The 17,475-nt window shown below is 41.4% G+C and overlaps 1 long non-coding RNA gene across 5 annotated transcripts; it reads left to right on the forward strand.

Annotated features, from left to right (window-relative positions):
- Positions 1 to 405: 405 nt before the first annotated feature.
- Positions 406 to 7,563, forward strand: LOC112547235 (uncharacterized). 5 transcript variants are annotated; one of them, XR_012904111.1, is made up of 6 exons: positions 406 to 740; positions 2,257 to 2,396; positions 3,393 to 3,431; positions 5,916 to 5,989; positions 6,534 to 6,741; positions 7,212 to 7,563. It is a non-coding gene; the product is annotated as an uncharacterized LOC112547235 (long non-coding RNA). The 5 variants fall into 5 exon arrangements; XR_012904109.1 differs by having other exon boundaries at positions 5,916 to 5,984; positions 6,504 to 6,741; XR_012904112.1 differs by having other exon boundaries at positions 5,919 to 5,989.
- Positions 7,564 to 17,475: the final 9,912 nt, after the last annotated feature.

Genomic DNA, 17,475 nt, shown 5'->3' on the forward strand with positions numbered 1-17,475 from the left:
TATTGGGATGGGCTGCCTGAGGTTTGTTTGTACAATAGAACTTCTGCACAAAAGAAGGGTTAATAGCCAGGCCACCTTTTAAGACTACATGGTCCTGAGTGAGCAGTTTTACATTAGGTTTCTAGGGGTAAGCAGGGAAAATGAAGATTGTGTTAATCAGTCTGTGACGGGCTGCCAATGGCCCGCACGCTGGACAGCCAGGACCGCCGGGCAATGAGCGGGGCCACGGGCCGAACACCCTTGCGCCCCGGGGCTGCCGGAGAATGATGGCGGGGCCAGAACCTGCCACTGTGCCTGCACCATAGGGAGGCCGCAGGCCCCTCCCACAGCGTGGTGCAAGGCGGGGCTGGCGCCGTAAGTGGCAGCGGGGACGTGGCCGGGGAAGCCGCCATGTCACCGGGGGGGGCGGGACCTTCAGACCACGTCAGAACCGGCGGGCCCTTTCAAAAGTACCCGCCGGCATAGAGGAGGAGGGCAACCTCCTCCATAGCAAGTAGAGGAGGACCGGGGCAAAGGACAGACCGGGTGCATACCCGAGACCGGCAGGTGGCCCGGCCTCAGCCCAGGGGCCCCTGGGACGGCCCCTGCAGCCAGCGGACAGCCAGCCCAGGGCCTGAGGTCGAGCAGGACAACCCTTGCCGTCCACGAAGGGAGCGACTTGGCCGGGACAAGGCAAGAGGGAACGGATCTCCAGGAGAACCATCCGCGGAGTGCCCCAAGCACTGAGCAGCAAACTCCCGGTAGGCACAGGGGCTAGCAGGCGGGCCCCGGGGTCGAGAGATAGGGAGGAAGCAGCCCGGGGTGGGGTCCTTATGTTGCCCGTGGGCAGCCGTCTTACGGGAGTGACCCATACGTCAGCCATGCAGGGGCGATGGTGAGCCCCTGCACTTAGGGCCCCATGCTGGGACCCGGAGAGAGGGCGGGCCCAGGTCCCCTTCCCACTACCTCTTTACCTCACAACCCCTCCATCTCGGAACGCACGCAAACGTGTTGTTGCACCAGCCAGATGCCCGGGAGAGGGCTGGCCAGGCTAGCCTCTCGGAGGGGCCAAACTTAGGGCACAGGGCCCCCCGGCTAAGCCAGGACATAGATGGCGGGTCCGCTGAATCCCCCCCTCCCTGTATTCCACAGAGAGGGGGTGATCACACCCACCTACTGGTCCCGGGACCAGGAATATTGGTTAGGGACCTGACCAGGGTATGAAGGAGTTCACTGAGCCCCCCTACCTGACCAGTAGGCGGTGATTTGTCCACACAGTCCAAGAGAGACAAGCGTAAAAGAGCAGCTTCCAAGCCTTCACTGAGGTTTCTGCAAGAAAGGAATTGGCATTATTGGTGGTACACCAATCCTATTTACATGGAACCACAAATATACAACTGTACATATGAGTTATGCTAGAAAATATTTAACTCTCCAATATCTCAAAGAGGAAGTTGACCTGCAAAATCCCAAAATTTACTACTTCACCATTTTTAATGAAGTGTTGGTGTTACAGAGGATGTATATCACGGAGCTGCTGTTGCTCAGAAACCCCTGTCAGAGGGCCACATTTACAGTATGGAAGCATTCACAGAGACAGGAGGTAACACAAGACTCTCCTGATATTTAGAACATTTTCTTTATAAAATTTGCAACAGAGAAATATTGAACAACATTCCTATCACAACTTCAGTACAGAAAGAAAGATGGCTTAGCAACCAGATGCTGGACTGTCTAATCTCCTCATTATATGGGGAAAGTTTTTTTAAGGCCTCACAGGGTGAAGCCTCTACACTTATTCTCAATATTCCCAATCTTGTGTGATTTCACCCAGTTTTGCCTGATGTCTTGGATTTCCCATCATTCTCATTGGAAACTAGGGGGCAGGTTCACAGACTGGGGTCCTTCAAAACCTCCTTTTGAATCTCACCTTACATCAGACCCAACTCTTAGTTTCTGCCTTTCTTTAAATTCAGTCCTGTGGTATATATCATTGTAACAGACCCTAGGCCTTGCTGTATTCCAACCACACCCAGTTTCTTTAAATACTCAGACTAGCTGATGTCTTGCATTTGGCTGATCTTCAAACCATCAGTATGTGAATGGTCTTTCACAATCTGATACAGATATTAACTGTCATGGCTGCTCTCATGACTACTACAGTTGCTGTTCTGGAGTGGCAGTTGACAGCTTTATCGTGCCTTGTCTCTAAGGTTTTTATTCTCCCAGTTTTACTTATCACTCAGCAAATGACAGCTTGTCTGTTTTTTCTCTCAGATTAACTTTCCGGATTTATTTATGCTACTGCAGCCAATTCTTGAAAAGCCTGTTCCTAGAGCTGAAAGAAACATCTACACTAAGGAACTAGTGAAGGAGAGTAAGCACTCAAGCCCGAATGTGTAAGACATATAGAAGAGGTACTTGTTTACTAACACTTCAACCTGCCTCCTATTAATTCTCCTTTCTTTTGTGTTCTTCATTCATTTAAGTCACATGGAAAATGGCTGCCATAATATGGGTCTAAATATGAGAAGCTGGATATTAGGAAAAACTATTTCACTAGAAGGGTGGTGAAGCACTGGAATGGGTTACCTAGGTAGGTGGCGGAATCTCCATCTTTAGAAGTTTTTAAGTCCCGGCTTAACAAAGCTCCGGCTGGGTTGATTTAGTTGGGATCAGTCCTGCTTTTAGCAAGGGGTTGGATTCAGTGACCTCCTGAGGTCTCTTCCACACCTATCATTCTAAGTACAAAGTGCTGAAATCAGGTAATTTTATCAAATGAAACACCACTGCAGCAAATCTTCCCGCATATGAGAATATGAAGCATATTGGCCTTCATCAGACTAAATGTAGTTAAAGATGCACCTGCCAGTAGGCCATCTGGGAGAGTAGCAAAGCTGTGCATAAGGAAAATGTCTTATCTGGAAGAGAGCGGAGAAAGTTTCCTCCCTGTCATTTGTATTCTGGATCTTTCATGTGTTCAGGCCCAGCAACAGGGGGGCAAAGAGGGCAACTGTTCTGGGGGCCAGTGATTTAAAAGGGCTTGGTGCTTTTGGCCACTGCTACTGCAACTGCCCTTTAAATTGCTGACAGAGCCCCAGGTGGCATGTTTCCAGAAGCACTGAAGGTTTGGTGTGGGGGGGAGGATAGCTCCCAGCCCTGCTCCTTCTGTTGAGGCCACACCTCTTCAGGGAGCCTGGCAAGTCTGCCATCTGTTGGAAGTATTGTGTCACCATTATCTCTGACCCACTCTACAATTAATGTAGCAAAATTAAAATGTTGACTCTGGGTCATCTGAAATGAGTAACAGTAAGTTTACACTGGACTGATGCTACTATTTGTATATAAACTACATTATTTTTCTTTTTCTGTCTGTGCACCATGCATTCCTGATTCCACATTGTAATCACTAGACTTTCCAAGTTTCTCCATCAGCCAACATCCCCCACTGAGTGAGTAATGTTTTGCATTAACTCTACCAAATAGTAAATATGATAAAGAAAATAAGCACCGGTAAGTTAGCCTGCTAATGCAGCTAAACCACTAATGTTATTTTGGAACAGTTTTGGATTTCAGAGCTGTGTACATTGTTAGAGAGCAAGCCACATTCTGTTGTTGCAACCATTATTCTTGGTCACCAGATACTACATGTTGGTAATTTTTGAACTTTACTGTACTCCATCTAACAGTATTTCTACTCTTAAAGTTTAGCCTTGGCTATTTCTATCACATATGGAGCATTGAAAATTTATTCATTTTTTATTTTTTTTAAATCCTGTTTTAAGAATTCATATTATTGAGGTGATGGCTTTTATGCCACGAAAGTTGTGTTTCCATTATTATAAGTATAGACAGGGATGAACTAAAAACATTTGCATAAAATAATATTACATGAACTTTCATCCAAAAGTTAAACCGCTTTGAACTAAAATCATGTCAGGAGCAAAGGAGGACAGACAGCAGTTGGCTCATCAGTGTTTTTCAAAGAATATGAAATGCAGGCTTTCTGCAGAGTGTAGTGAACTGTGAACCAGAGAAGCTGAAGAGAATTAGATTTTAATAGGGCAGACATCCAGAGAAAATGGTAAATATAAGACATTTTGATGAGATAGTACCATTGTATGTATGAGTACCAGAACATGCAGGTGGCATAGTGATGGTTGGGGAAGGTCTGGAAGTTTGAGAGGATTAAAGCGGGTTTTGGGGATGGTATCAAAGGCTATGTCTAGACTGCAGAGTTTTTCCAAGGAATGCGTCTGCTTTTCCAGAAGAAAATTTAAGAAAAGTAGATGTGTTTTTTCAGCATCCCTGGATGGGCTAAATGTCGGAAAAGCCTCTTCCGAAAAAAGAATCGGAAAAAGATATGCAAATTGCATATCTTTTCCCGATAGAACTGTATAGTTTAGACACAGCCAAAATAATATCTATCTATCTATCTATCTATCTATCTATCTATCTATCTATCTATCTATCTATCTATCTATCTATCTATCTATCTATCTATCTATCGTTAAAAGTTTAACTTCCTGTATTTTGTGGAACCAGTAAAACACATTGTGCACTAAAAATTGCTTTCTCCGGATGCTGCTCTTTACATTAGTTTTTAAGAAATATCAGGAAGCTTCCTGGACCAGCTGTCCCTTGTGCACAGTAAATTGGGGTGACTGCCCTGGGTCCTGCACTTTGGGGAGGGGGGCACACTTCAGGGCTGGAGTACTGATTGATAGCCACTGGCAATTATACTATCAGAACCTCTCCCTCCTCCCAATACCTCCTGAACAATGGCAGGAGCCTTGGATGGAGCTACTGAGGAGCCCCTCTTCCAGCAGATTAAACTTGGCACCTATGTCTGGGGCACTGAACACCCCTAGGGATGGCTTTTTCCAATGATGGGGAGTAAAAGGAGCAGTTGGCCTGGGACATGGAGATTTAAAGGGGCCTGGGTCTCTGGGACCTTTAAATCACCTCTGGATCCCCATGTGGCACAGTCCAGGAGGCATTGAGTGCTGTCCAAGGAGGAGGCTATCTCCTACCCTCTTCTCTTTTGCTTGAGGCCCCCTCTTTTGCTCCTACCCTCTTCCAGGAGGCCCAGAGCCAAGCCTTCCCCTAAATTGTCTAGGGCCCAGAGAAGTCTGTTGCCAACCCTGCTCCTGGGAATATGGAAAGGGAGCACAAAAATCCATTTAAAATTAGAAACACTGATTTGGTCATGGTGGAGCCTATTGTATATCAAGGATCTATTTGTGGTCATACAGAAGAAAGTGGTAACTAGAGAGGAAAGCAGGATTGGGAAATGGAACATTGGAAGGTAGAAGACATGGGACATGGTGAAGAGGGGAGAGAGTTACTGGAAGTAGTGAAATACTCTGAATAAATGTCCAGGAAGGTGCTTCTCTGAATTTATTTAATACACTTTCCACCACTAAACAATATGCTATAAAAATTAGCTATAGAGTTGCAACCTGTGGGAAGACATCTCAATTCAGGAAGGATTTTTTGTTTCCAAATTTGAAAAAAGGAAAAGTCAATTTTAAAAAGCTAACATTTGCCAAGTCTGGAATAGGAAGGAGCTCTCATCTGCCTTTATGCTTGTAATTAACAATTACAATTTTCCCCATTTTTTACTTCTCGAATTAAGCAAAGAACTGCATGAGTACTTGTTGAAAATTATTTGTGAAGTCTCTGTTTCTAAAGAGCTTTTCTATAGTATGCAACTGTAAATCTTGGCCAAAAATGTTTCTGCAACTTTTCGCAATTCTTTCTATTGAACAAGTAGAATCCAGATCTATGACTTTTTGTAGCAGTCACAACGCAGAATGTTGCAAGCATTGTTTATTTGTTGAGCTAAGCACTAAACAATGAGTTCTAGTGTATAAAGGCGCGTGTGTGTGTATGCACGTATTGTTATAAATTAATTCATATTTGATGAAAAAAAGTAGGTATTTTCTGGAGTTGCAGCTGATTCACACTGGAGGTGTTGAAGGAAAAGAAGTGAGCTTCGTAAGGTGAGGTGTAAAATTACCTTCAGTGAAATATTCTCTTTTTAAATTGCCTAAATTGAGGATAGCAATGTTCTATCACCTTCACTCTACAGACCAGCTGGCGTTAAAGTGTTCACCAGTACAAGTCATTTAAATGATGTGAAGGCTGAAAATGCTTTAGAAGTTAGATTCAAGAAAAGAACATATAAATAATTTGCTTCATCCAAATACAATCAATTATATTGATGACTGTCTCTCCTTTATTTTTATCATGGGCTTTGTAGCAATCATTTACTTATTGAAATATTAATGAATATTAATATGGCATATGGCCACCTGCCATATTTGATATTCTTGCCACCTTCTGTAAACAGCATGTTACCCCACCTTCTGTAAACAGAATGCTGATTACAAGCAACGTGATATAATGTTCTACTTTCACAGATCAAATTCTCAATGATTTAAGACACTGTTAGAACTTTAATTTACTTACTGACACTTTTATGAACTCTGGGACAAATCCTTTGATATACTGATTTCCAGGTACCTTCAATTTCTACTGATCTAGATGAGCCCAGGTTTCATAAGGCTAATAAAGCAGCCCTAAGAACAACAGTCGGAGTTGCAGTTCTTGGTTGCCAGTGGCGCATATGAGGAAAGGAGCAGTGCAAGCTACCTCACACACCTCTGTCTATGTACCTTTCTACAATGTAAGAGGACCATGTGCAGAAAGAATAGCAAATATGATAGGTGATCAGCTTGGTTAACAGAGAAATCTTTGGTAAGCTTAAACATAAAAAGGAAGATTAAAAATGAAAAATGAAAACTTGGGCAGATGAGTAGGGAGGAGCATGCAAACATTTCTCAAGCATGCAGAGTTGTAATCAGGAAGGCCTGCATGCAATTGGAATCATGGCTTATAAGGGATGTGAAGGATAACAAGAAAGGTTTCTATAGGCATGTTAGCAACAAGAAGGAAGTTAAGTAAAGTGTGGGACCCTTACTGAATGGGAAAGATAACCTAATGACAGGTGATGTGAAAAAAGCTGACATAGTCAATGCTTTTTTGCCTCGATCTTTACAAAGTTAGCTCCCAAACTGCTACATGGGATAGTATGGGGAGGAAGTGAGCATCTCTCGATAGTGAAAGAAGAGATTAAGTTCTATTTAGAAAAACTGGACATGCACAAGAATATGGGCTAGATCTAATGCATCCGAGGGTGCTGAGAGAGTTGGCTGATGTAATTGCAGAGCTATTGGCCATTGTCTTTGAAAACTCTTGGTGATTGGGGGAGATCCCAGACAACTAAAAAAAGGCAAATACGGTGCCCGTCTTCAAGACGAGGAAGAAAAGGAGCTCCAGAGAACTATAAACTAGTCAGCCTCATCTCAATCCCTGGAAAAATCATGGAGAGGATACCCAAGGAATCAATTTTGAAGCATTTGGAAGAGGGGAAAGTGATCAGGAATAGTCAACATGGATTCACCAAGGGCGAGTCATGCCTGACAAACCTGACTGTCTTCCGTGGATATGGAGATGATGATACAACCGGATCTGTGGGTATGGGAACAGTGGTGAATGTGATATATTGTTGACATTAATAAAGTACATATTTTGATAGTATTCTTTTCTGGCAAATTAAACAATATGGTCTAGAACAATGGACTCTAAGCTAGGAAAGCTGTATCAAGCAGAGTACTCCAGGGGTCACTCCTGGTGCTGGTTTTGTTCAACATCTTCATTAATGATCTAGATGAGTGTTCGTTTACACTCCCCTGGATTCTCTCCAATTTGTCCACAACCTATCTGTAGTAGGGGATGGGGGGAAGGGGGGGAGGGGAGAGGCAAAGCTGGATGCAATCACCCTCATCAAGTTCACGAATGGGGCTGGGGTCCAGAATGACCTAAACAAATTGGAGGATTGGGCCATAAGAAATCTAATGAGATTCAACAAGGACAAGTGCAGAGTCCAACACTTAGGACAGAAGAATCCCAGGCACTGCTACAGGCTGGGAACTGACTGGCTAGGCAGCAGTCATGCAGAAAAGGACATGAGGATTACAATAGATGAGAAGCTAAATATGATTCAACACTGTCCTTGTTGCCAAGAAGGCTAATGGCATATTGGGCTTCATTAGTAGGAACATTGCTTGCAGATCAAGGGAAGTTATCATTCCACTGTATTTAGCATTGGTGAGGCCACATCTGGAGAATTGCATCCAGTTTTGCCCTTCCCTCCCTACTACAGATAGGATTTGGACAAATTGGAGAGTCCAGCGGAGGACAATGTGAATGATTAGGGTGCTGGAGCACATAACTTCTAAGGAGAGGCTGAGGGAATTGGGCTCATTTAGTCTTAAGAAGAGAAGGGGGATTTGATAGTAGCCTTCAACTATCTGATAGAAGAGTTCCATAGATGATGGAGCCAGGTGATTTTCAGTAGTGGCAGCTGACAGAACAAGAAGCGATGGTCTTAAGCTGCAGTGTGGGAGATCTGGGTTAGATATTATGAACAACTTTTTCACTAGGAAGGTGGTGAAGCACTTCAATGGTTTACCTAAGAAAGTTCACAAAGTCCTATTTGGAATGATTTAGTTGAGATTGCTCCTGCTTTGAGCAGGGGGTAGGACTACATGACCTCCTGAACTTATATGATTCTATGAGCAATGTGCAACCCTTTCTGAGGTGGAAGAACAAGCTAGTCTCCAGGCCTCCCTAATCCTTCAGTTCTCTGATGATCCTGCCAACAAGATGGCCCATTGGTGACAATTTTGATGTGATTTTCTTGTTGTTCTATGGGCATCTCTCCACACAGAATTCAGTCAATCAAGTCATTTTACCTTTTTTTTTGGCAAAGAGCTGTGCAGTGACTGACACAGACTTTCTGGTAACTGTGACCCAGAGTAGTGCCCATTATTTCCATAGTGTATAACAGCTTCTTAAATTCCAATATCTGGTTATATTTGGTACCTCAAAAAATTCCCGCTGGGTTAATTGTTTGAGGAATTAGCACTCCACTATATGCACTACAAAAATAGAGTTGCCACCAAAGGTTAAAACTAAAGAGGATAGAGGTGCCACCAAAGGTTTAATCTAAAAGGGATAGAGCTATCTCTCTCTCACACACACACCCTTCCATTCATTCACTCATTCACACATATTCATTCCTGCCCTCAGGCACTCACACACTTACACAGGCATATGGATTGCAGAAGGAGCCAACGCCTGTAGATCCTGGAGGGTCTGTCTGCCCATTATGGCTGGGGAGCTGGTCAGGTAAGACATTGGTTGTAGAAAGGGGAGCTTCTCAGGAGCAGGGGGAAAAGAGAGAGTCTCACATGCGCTCCCTCTCCTTATATTGTGTCTGAATGGTCCCTGTGACTCATCCACCTCTGTCATGGCTCCTTCCCTACTCTGGCATGATAAATGCAGAAGTGGGGGCCAGCAAGTGTACCCCAAAGCCTTATCTACCAGGCTTTGGTATAAAAATTCCCCCAAAATCTTAAAAACCTAGATCTTGGGAATAAAACTTCCGCTGCCACCACCCAAATGTTGATAAAGAAATCAGGGGAAAGATCATTTGGGAAATCTTACCCCTAAAATAAAAATCAAGGCACACAATTAACCACTGCCAGGTTAATAAAAAGAAATGAAAGAACTTTTATTATTACAACAATATTCCTGTTGCAACCATAATGACTAGATAAGGAGGTAACAAAATATACTCATGGAGAAACTCCATGGGCCTAGAACTTAGTTACAAAGAAAAGCCAAAACATCTTTTAAACAGTGCCAGATCTCAGATCCCATACCCTATCCTTAAAACAATAAAACCTAACGAAACTGCCTAAACTTTACCCTACTTACAGAAAATGAAGAATGGTGCCTTGGAGAGAGAGAGAGACATGCTTGTCCCTCTCTGTAGCTGCAGAGAGCTCTCTGAGAGACAAAAGGGAGAAGAGAAAAAAACCCAAATTCCTTTGTCCCAGTTTGAAAAGTCCCACCTACATTCTTATTGGTCACTCCACCTGGCTAGGTGTAGTTAACCCCTTAATCCCCAGGCTGCTGGCTAACCCTCATAATCATGACAACCTCATCACCAGGGAGCATGCCCAGACTTCCCTTTATCCAGCAAAGCAGCAGTCTCTTATGAGTCATCACCATGTGCTCCAGCCTTGTAATTCCTAACACACACTCACAGTCACACTCTCTCTTTCTCCATCACTCAGGGGAGAATGCAGTTTAGAACAAGTTACAAAGTGGCTGAGAGTTACAAAGGTTACAAAGTTGCAGCTTAAAGTAAATTTTTAAACTTATAAAGTACAGTTACTGAGAGTTACAAAGTTGCAAAGTTTGACAAAGATTACAGTGTGTTGCAGTTTAAAACCTTAGACCTTACAGTTAGTGTTTTTTCAAAAAAGGCATGTGTAAAATCAAGTAAGCTCAGGCGGAGGCTTTTTTATGCAACAATATTTATATGGTATTTCAGAGAGCTGTAAAAAACCTCCCTTTACAATTAAATGTACACTACACTGCAGAGTCTGACTCAAGAAATAAGCTCCCAAAGCAAATTACAAATACTTGTGGTTTGCAAAGTTGCAAGAAAATGAGAGTTGCCATTTAAGAATACATTTATAATCCAACTGGATGATTCCATGGCACATTGGGCTTTTTTTTCTTGAAATAAAACTTCACTAGCTGCCTAAGAGAGGTTCTATCAGGAAATCATTTCCATAGGTTGAAGTAGTACACTTTTTTGAAATTCAAATGTTAACTCGGATATAATTTTAAATGGTTCTTGTTTCATGCTAATATCACAAAAGGAAAACAATTGAGGAATTTGAAAATCTGGTAAATTAAAATTATTGCTCTAATTTCCTTTGGAAAATGTCTTTTTTTTCTGCATGATACAAAATAACTTTGTTTGGATGAAGAGAAATGCCATTCCCTGCCAGTTCTAGTATATTTGGAAAGATGTAAAATTTTGATCTCTTGGCTCAAATGCTAAAATTAATTTGCATACATTTCGTTCTGATACCAGGGTCATGAGCTTTTCACAACTTGGAGCTGTACATCAAAATTACATTATGCTATTAACTAAGTAAGTCTGCCTTATGTTATTATCCTCTGATGAGCAGCAGTGCATGTGCATGCACAGACACAAAGAATGTCAGGATGTGTTACTGTATGGAGCTGTGATGACCTAATTTGTGTAGGAAACTGTCCGAAGTAACATTCTACAGTACATGCATATGTTGCAGGAGATTTGGGGGGGATGGTTTCTACTTTTGGGTTGATGTTCTAGGCTATGATTTAAAATAATAGTTATATAATTGTAATTGTATCATGTTGTGAACCCTTATTTATATGCCTATAGTAAATATCACATAAATTGTATGGGCTAATATTTGGACTTTCATAGTCTAAGGCATTATTTAATAGGGAATTTAAAGAAAGATAATTGTGGGGATGATCTATTCATACTAATCTGAGCACTTGCTTCTAAATACAATATATATATATATATATAATTAGCTGATTAGCCCATCATAAGACGGGATTTTCAGGTCTCTCCTCCACATCGGTCTTCTCTCCTGAGCCTCCAGTCTCTTGCTCGGTGTCTTTTTCTCTCTCCTCCTCCTCCTGCCTCTCACTCTCTCTTCGCTCCATCTCTCTCTTTCTCTTTTCCCCTTCCTGCCTCTTACTCTCTCTCTGCTCTCCTCTGTCTCTGTCAGGGATGCACGCTTATCCAGGCCCCGCCCCCTGGCCATGTATGTCTCCTCCCCTCCCTCCTTCGCCTCCCTTCATGGCACTCAGCTGACTTCTGCGCCGCTCAGCCGGGCCACCATAGGGGAGCAAGCAGAGCAAGAGGCCATTTGGGCTCCCCCACAGAGGCCTGTCTGCGCAGCACAGAAGTCAGCCGAGCACCACAGCGGGAGGCGAAGGATGTCACTCAGGCAACAGTGCCGCCCAGAAGGAACAGCTAGCATTTTAGCGTTACAGAGTCACAGACATTGGGCTACTATATATATAAATATAAATATAAATATATATTTGTGCACGCTGCGTACTAGAACTTTTCCATTCTATGCCAAATAGTTTCAAATTTGAGTTTGAGTCCTTACCCAAGGGTTGGCAGAAAACTTGAACTCTGGGAGAAAAGTGCCTTGAATAGCCTGGTCGAGACAATTCAAAGCAGGCTCAGGTGGTTGTACTCTATAGTCAAAAGCAGTGTCACCCAGACTCCATAATTTACAAATTTCTAAAAATAAATCTATTAATGTAAAGCCAAACCTACTCCTCCTGATGTCAATAGGAAACTCCTACTCAGCTCAAATGTTAAACAGTGGAGACAGAAAATGCATGGGAGGGTGAGTCACATATCTCATTTTCAGGAGAAGATTATAAAGAAACATGGCAAAATGTCAGGAATACTTTGAACTTCTTCTTTTTATGATTTTTCCAGAACAAAATCTTAAGCAGGTTTTACAGGAGATCAGGACATTTACATAAATCTGTTTTAGCTAATGTTGCATTCTAAATGGAAAGAAGGGTTAGGAGGAATATAGCATAGAAACACTCACATGAGAAAGAAGAGACCTTTATTGCAAGACTGAAATAGACATTTATGGTACATTTAGTTTCTCTATCACAGCATTGCTTCCACTCTGCAAGGATTTAGCTGTTGAGCCTGATGTATCATTGTTTGTCCGAGCTTACCTCTAGACTGGAAGCACCACAGATGAATGCCTGAACAATCACCACTAAAGGATGTTGCAAAGGCAGTTGTGGCAAGTCGGCGGGAACTACACAAGTGTAACTTCTCTCAGTGTGTTTTAATTCATGGCCATGGATCTTTAATTCTGCAGAGTCTTTACAAAGTCATGGCCTATACAAGGCTATGAACTCCAGCAGATCTTCAAAAAGGTATTTTCAAAAAACAATACAGCTGGCTCTAATTCTTCTCCTATTGAGGTCTATAATTACCCTTGACTTCAATGGGAACAGATTTAGGCAAACATTCAGAGCAAAAATTCCACTCTCAATGCTGCAGAGCTTTCCCAGATAGATCTCACAAAACGGAGTGATTGGGCAACAAAATAGCAAATGAAGTTTAATGTGGATTAGTGTAAAGTAATGCACATTGGAAAAAATAACCCCAACTATACATATAATACGATGGGGGCTAAATTGACAAATCAGGAAAGAGATCTTGGAGTTATCGTGGATAGTTCTCTGAAAACGTCCACACAGTGTGCTGTGGTGGTCAAAAAGGCAAATAGAATGTTAGGAATTATTAAGCAAGGGATGGAAAATAAGGGTGTGTCTAGACTACCTAGTTTTGTCGACAAAAGTGGACTTTTGTCGACAAAACTATACCAGCGTCTACACTACCGCTGAGTTCTGTCGACATAACATCGACAGAACTCAGCAGTTTTGTTGACGCTAGTATACCTCATTTTACGAGGCATAACGCCTTCTGTCGACAGAACTCTGTCGACAGAAGGTGTTATTGCCTGTAACGTTGCGTCCAGACTACGGAGTTCTGTCGACAAAGCAGCTTGCTTTGTCGACAGAACTCAATGTGTCTGGACGCTCTTTGTTGACGGAAGTTTTGTCGACAGTATCTGTCGACAAAACTTCCGTCGACAAAACGCGGTAGTCTAGACGTACCCTCAGACACAGAATATCTTACTGCCCCTGTATAAAACTATGGTATGCCCACATCTTGGGTACTGTGTGCAGATGTGGTTTCTTCACCTCAAAAATATATTTTGTCCTTGGAAAGTGTTCAGAATAGAGCAACTAATATGATCAGGGGTTTGGAACAGGTCCCATATGAGGAGAAGCTAAAGCAACTGGGACTTTTCAGTTTGGAAAAGAGGAAACTGAGGGGGGATTTGATAGAGGTAAATACAATTATGAGTAGTGTGGAGAGGGTGAATAAAGAAAAGTTATTAATTAGTTCCCATAATATAAGGACTAGAGGACACCAAATGAAATTAATGGTAGCAGGTTTAAAACTAATAAGTGAAAGTTCTTCTTCACACAGCATGTAGAACTCCTTGCCAGAGGAGGCTGTGAAAGCTAGAACTATAACAGAGTTTAAAGAGAAGCTCTATATATTCATGGAGGTTAGGTCCATAAAAGGCTATTAGCCAGGGGGTAGGAATGGTGTCCCTGGCCTCTGTTTGTCAGAGGCTGGAGATGGATGGCAGGAGAAAAATTGCTTGATTATTGTCTTCGGTCCACCTTCTCTGGGGCACCTAGTGCTGACCACTGTCGGCAGACAGGCTACTGGGCTAGATGGCCCTTTGGTCTGACCCAGTACGGCCATTCTTATGTTCTTATGTTCTAGGATGAGAGTTTGTGCTGTGCCCCAGAAAGGTAAAATATATTTGATGTTTGAGCAAAGATACAAGTGAGTCCTTATTTTAGTCAAAGCTGGTTCATCTCTACTTCTGTGGTTTCTAATTGCTTTACTTTTTAGGTTTACCAATGTCATCAGCAAAGTCAAGGTTATGGAATTTCTTTCTGCTTAGCCCATTTTACTATCCAGAATGCCTTTTCATCATCTAGTGTTTCATTAATGCCAATAGGAGTGATGATAACACACACCCTTTTTTAATTCTACACAATATCAAACCACTCATTCAGGAGTCTTATGGTGTATCTACTTCCATTATACAAACTCCTTATTATATTGATCAGATTTTTGATATGCTAGCAATATTCAAGAAATTTGATTGAAATGGGTTTTTGCAAGGCATAGCTTTTTTCAGTGATCTGGCAAAGAATGAAGTATGACGTTGAATGGAATGATTGCTTTTCCAGCAGAGAGAGAACAAGAAGCATCAAAAAGTCAATTGAAAGTAAACATAGAGAAAACCAGGATTATGATTGTAGGAAAGTGGATAAAAGATGCAAAGATTTACATGGATGGTAGAAGAGTTCTACTATATGGATAATGTGTTCACATTTGAAAATGGCTGTGATAAAGATATATGCATATGAGATTAGGAAAAATGAACACCATCTTTGGAAAGTTGAACAGATTTGATCAAATAGAAGTCTACACTGAAGGTTAGTTTATACCATGCAATTGTACTGAGCACTACAGTACAAAGCAGAGATTTGGCCAATGACAGTGCGTAAAAAATAAGAGATTGGAAGCTGCCCATCACACATAGCAGAGGAACACTTCATTGAAAAACAAAATAACCCAAGTTGAGAGTTAGAAAAGTGGCCATGCTAGAAAATATCATGAAAGACATATGGAAGATGGAAGAATTGCTGACCTAGCATTGTACTGTGTACCTACAGGAAGAAAAAGAAAGCGAGGAAGGTGAAGGCAGAATTGACAGTCACAGAGGATGTTAAATACATTGGCATCACCCTGGAAGAAGAATGATAGTTAGTGTGTGAGTGTAACCAATTGAGGAGCTGGACTGCTTGATGTGTCAGTTACATCAGATGAACTAAGAGCTAAGGCCACGTATCTACTAACCCTGAGATTGATCTTCCAGGGTTCGATTTAGTCGGTCTAGTAAAGATAGGTTAGATGGATCTAGTACAGACCCACTAACTAGAATGCTGAGGGTGCCCCTGTTGGCACCAGTATTCCTACTCCTTGTGAGGAGTAAGGGAAATTGATAGCAGTGTTTCTCCTATTGATCTCCCACAGAGAATACGGAGCCAAGCTCAGCTTAACGTATGTTAACTCTAGCTATGTAATTTGTGTATCTGGAGTTGCATAATTTAAATTGACTCCCCCCCCCCTCCACACACACACAGTTTAGACCTGGCTTACATAAGGTAAGCCTCAGTAGAATATACCACTCAATGCATGTGATTATAGTTATTTTCTTAGATTTATTCAGTCCTGCATCAGAATATCAGTGCTTCTATCAAGTCCAGTGATGATTTTATACTTAAGAAAGAAGGCATAGAAGCAATAGTGTTTGCTCTGACTCATTTATTGAGTCAAGTTTTTAAAGTTGTGAGCTGTGTCTTCTCCAAAAAATAGATGCAGTTACAGGTCCCTCCGTCCAAGAATTTTGAAAGCCAATTTACTACTGTTTTTTGAATAATATGGAAATGCCAACTCTTTAATAGTTGTGATTTTACTGGGAACAAATATTGGCTTATTACATTTCACTAGGGCATGATTTTTCCTGAACACTAATTCTTTCACTTAGCAGTCCCAGATAAGATCATTTTGTATGTGTTTTTAATGTTTGCAAATGCAAATGCAAATGCAAATGCAAATGCAAATGTTTTTAATGTTCCTTCCAGACATGAAATTCTCGTGAATTATGAGAAGCAAAATCAGTAAGCTAGTTCACAGAAGAAGACCCCCTCCCCCCTTATTGGATAGGCTTGGTAAAGTCGACTCATAATTAAACTCAGTTTAAAGATTTATAGATCCAGAGCCATGAACTTGATTGAGCTTCTTATAATTTCAGGGGGACCTTATTATTTCAATTTTCAACTGAAACCTTTTTCAGAGCAAAGACAACTCAGCAGGATCCTTTATTCAAATATGTGGTCTCCTTAATAACGGGTGACTACTAGTTAATTATCGGATGGGGCAGAAGTTCTCATTTTCAGGATGAATAGTCATGTCACACCAATAATTTTCACATCAATTATTTTGAGAAGTAAAACAAGACATGAACAATATTTTTCAAACTTTTAAAAACAGCTCTTAACTTTAAAGTGAAATGCACCTACTAAGGATAGAAAAAAGAACATTCTATATTTTCTCCTAATCTTTATTAAACACCTATATTTCTTAGGATGATAAGTGTCTGGGTTTAAAAAAAAGGTCATGGGAGGTAGGAAATTGTTTTATCTTTGGACCACTTAATACAAATTTAAATACATATCTCTTACCATTTAGAAAAAAAATATTTCCCCACTGCAATAAAAGGTAACAGTCTTAACCAGCATAAAAAGAATAATTCGATTTTGAGGAAAAGTGGAAAAAATATTAAACTTTTACGGAAGTGATGTTCTAGAGAGGTATCTCAGGAGCTTATTGTGAATCTTGTGTTAAAATTTTGCAGCCAAACTGAAAGCAAGATTTCAATGATTTCCTGTTTGTGGTGAAATTGCAATTGAAATTTCTCTGGAAATATTTCTAAATCCATTTATCTAGCTAACCTATCTATTTATGAGCTCATAACTGTGGTATTTAGAGGAGATACCAAAGACAAAATGAAAAGCAGCGTAATTTGTGCCTGAGAAATAGCAAGGAAACACAGGAACCATCTTTACTCATGCTTACTAAATTCCTCCATTCCACTGGAAAATTGAGACAACTCATGGTAAGGCACACATCAGAATACTGGCAATATAGTCTGTCCCAGAGGCTCTTGCATATGACATGGACATTTTTGTCCCCAGAGCTCATGGAAATTCTTCTGAAGAGCTATACTGTAACCATCACATACTAAAAGTGGACAAGTTTGTATCAAGTGCAAGATACTTTCAAAACAGTTTCTCAGAAAA

The sequence above is a fragment of the Pelodiscus sinensis genome, chromosome 5 (assembly GCF_049634645.1).
Source record: "Pelodiscus sinensis isolate JC-2024 chromosome 5, ASM4963464v1, whole genome shotgun sequence".
Classification (NCBI taxonomy): domain Eukaryota; kingdom Metazoa; phylum Chordata; order Testudines; family Trionychidae; genus Pelodiscus; species Pelodiscus sinensis.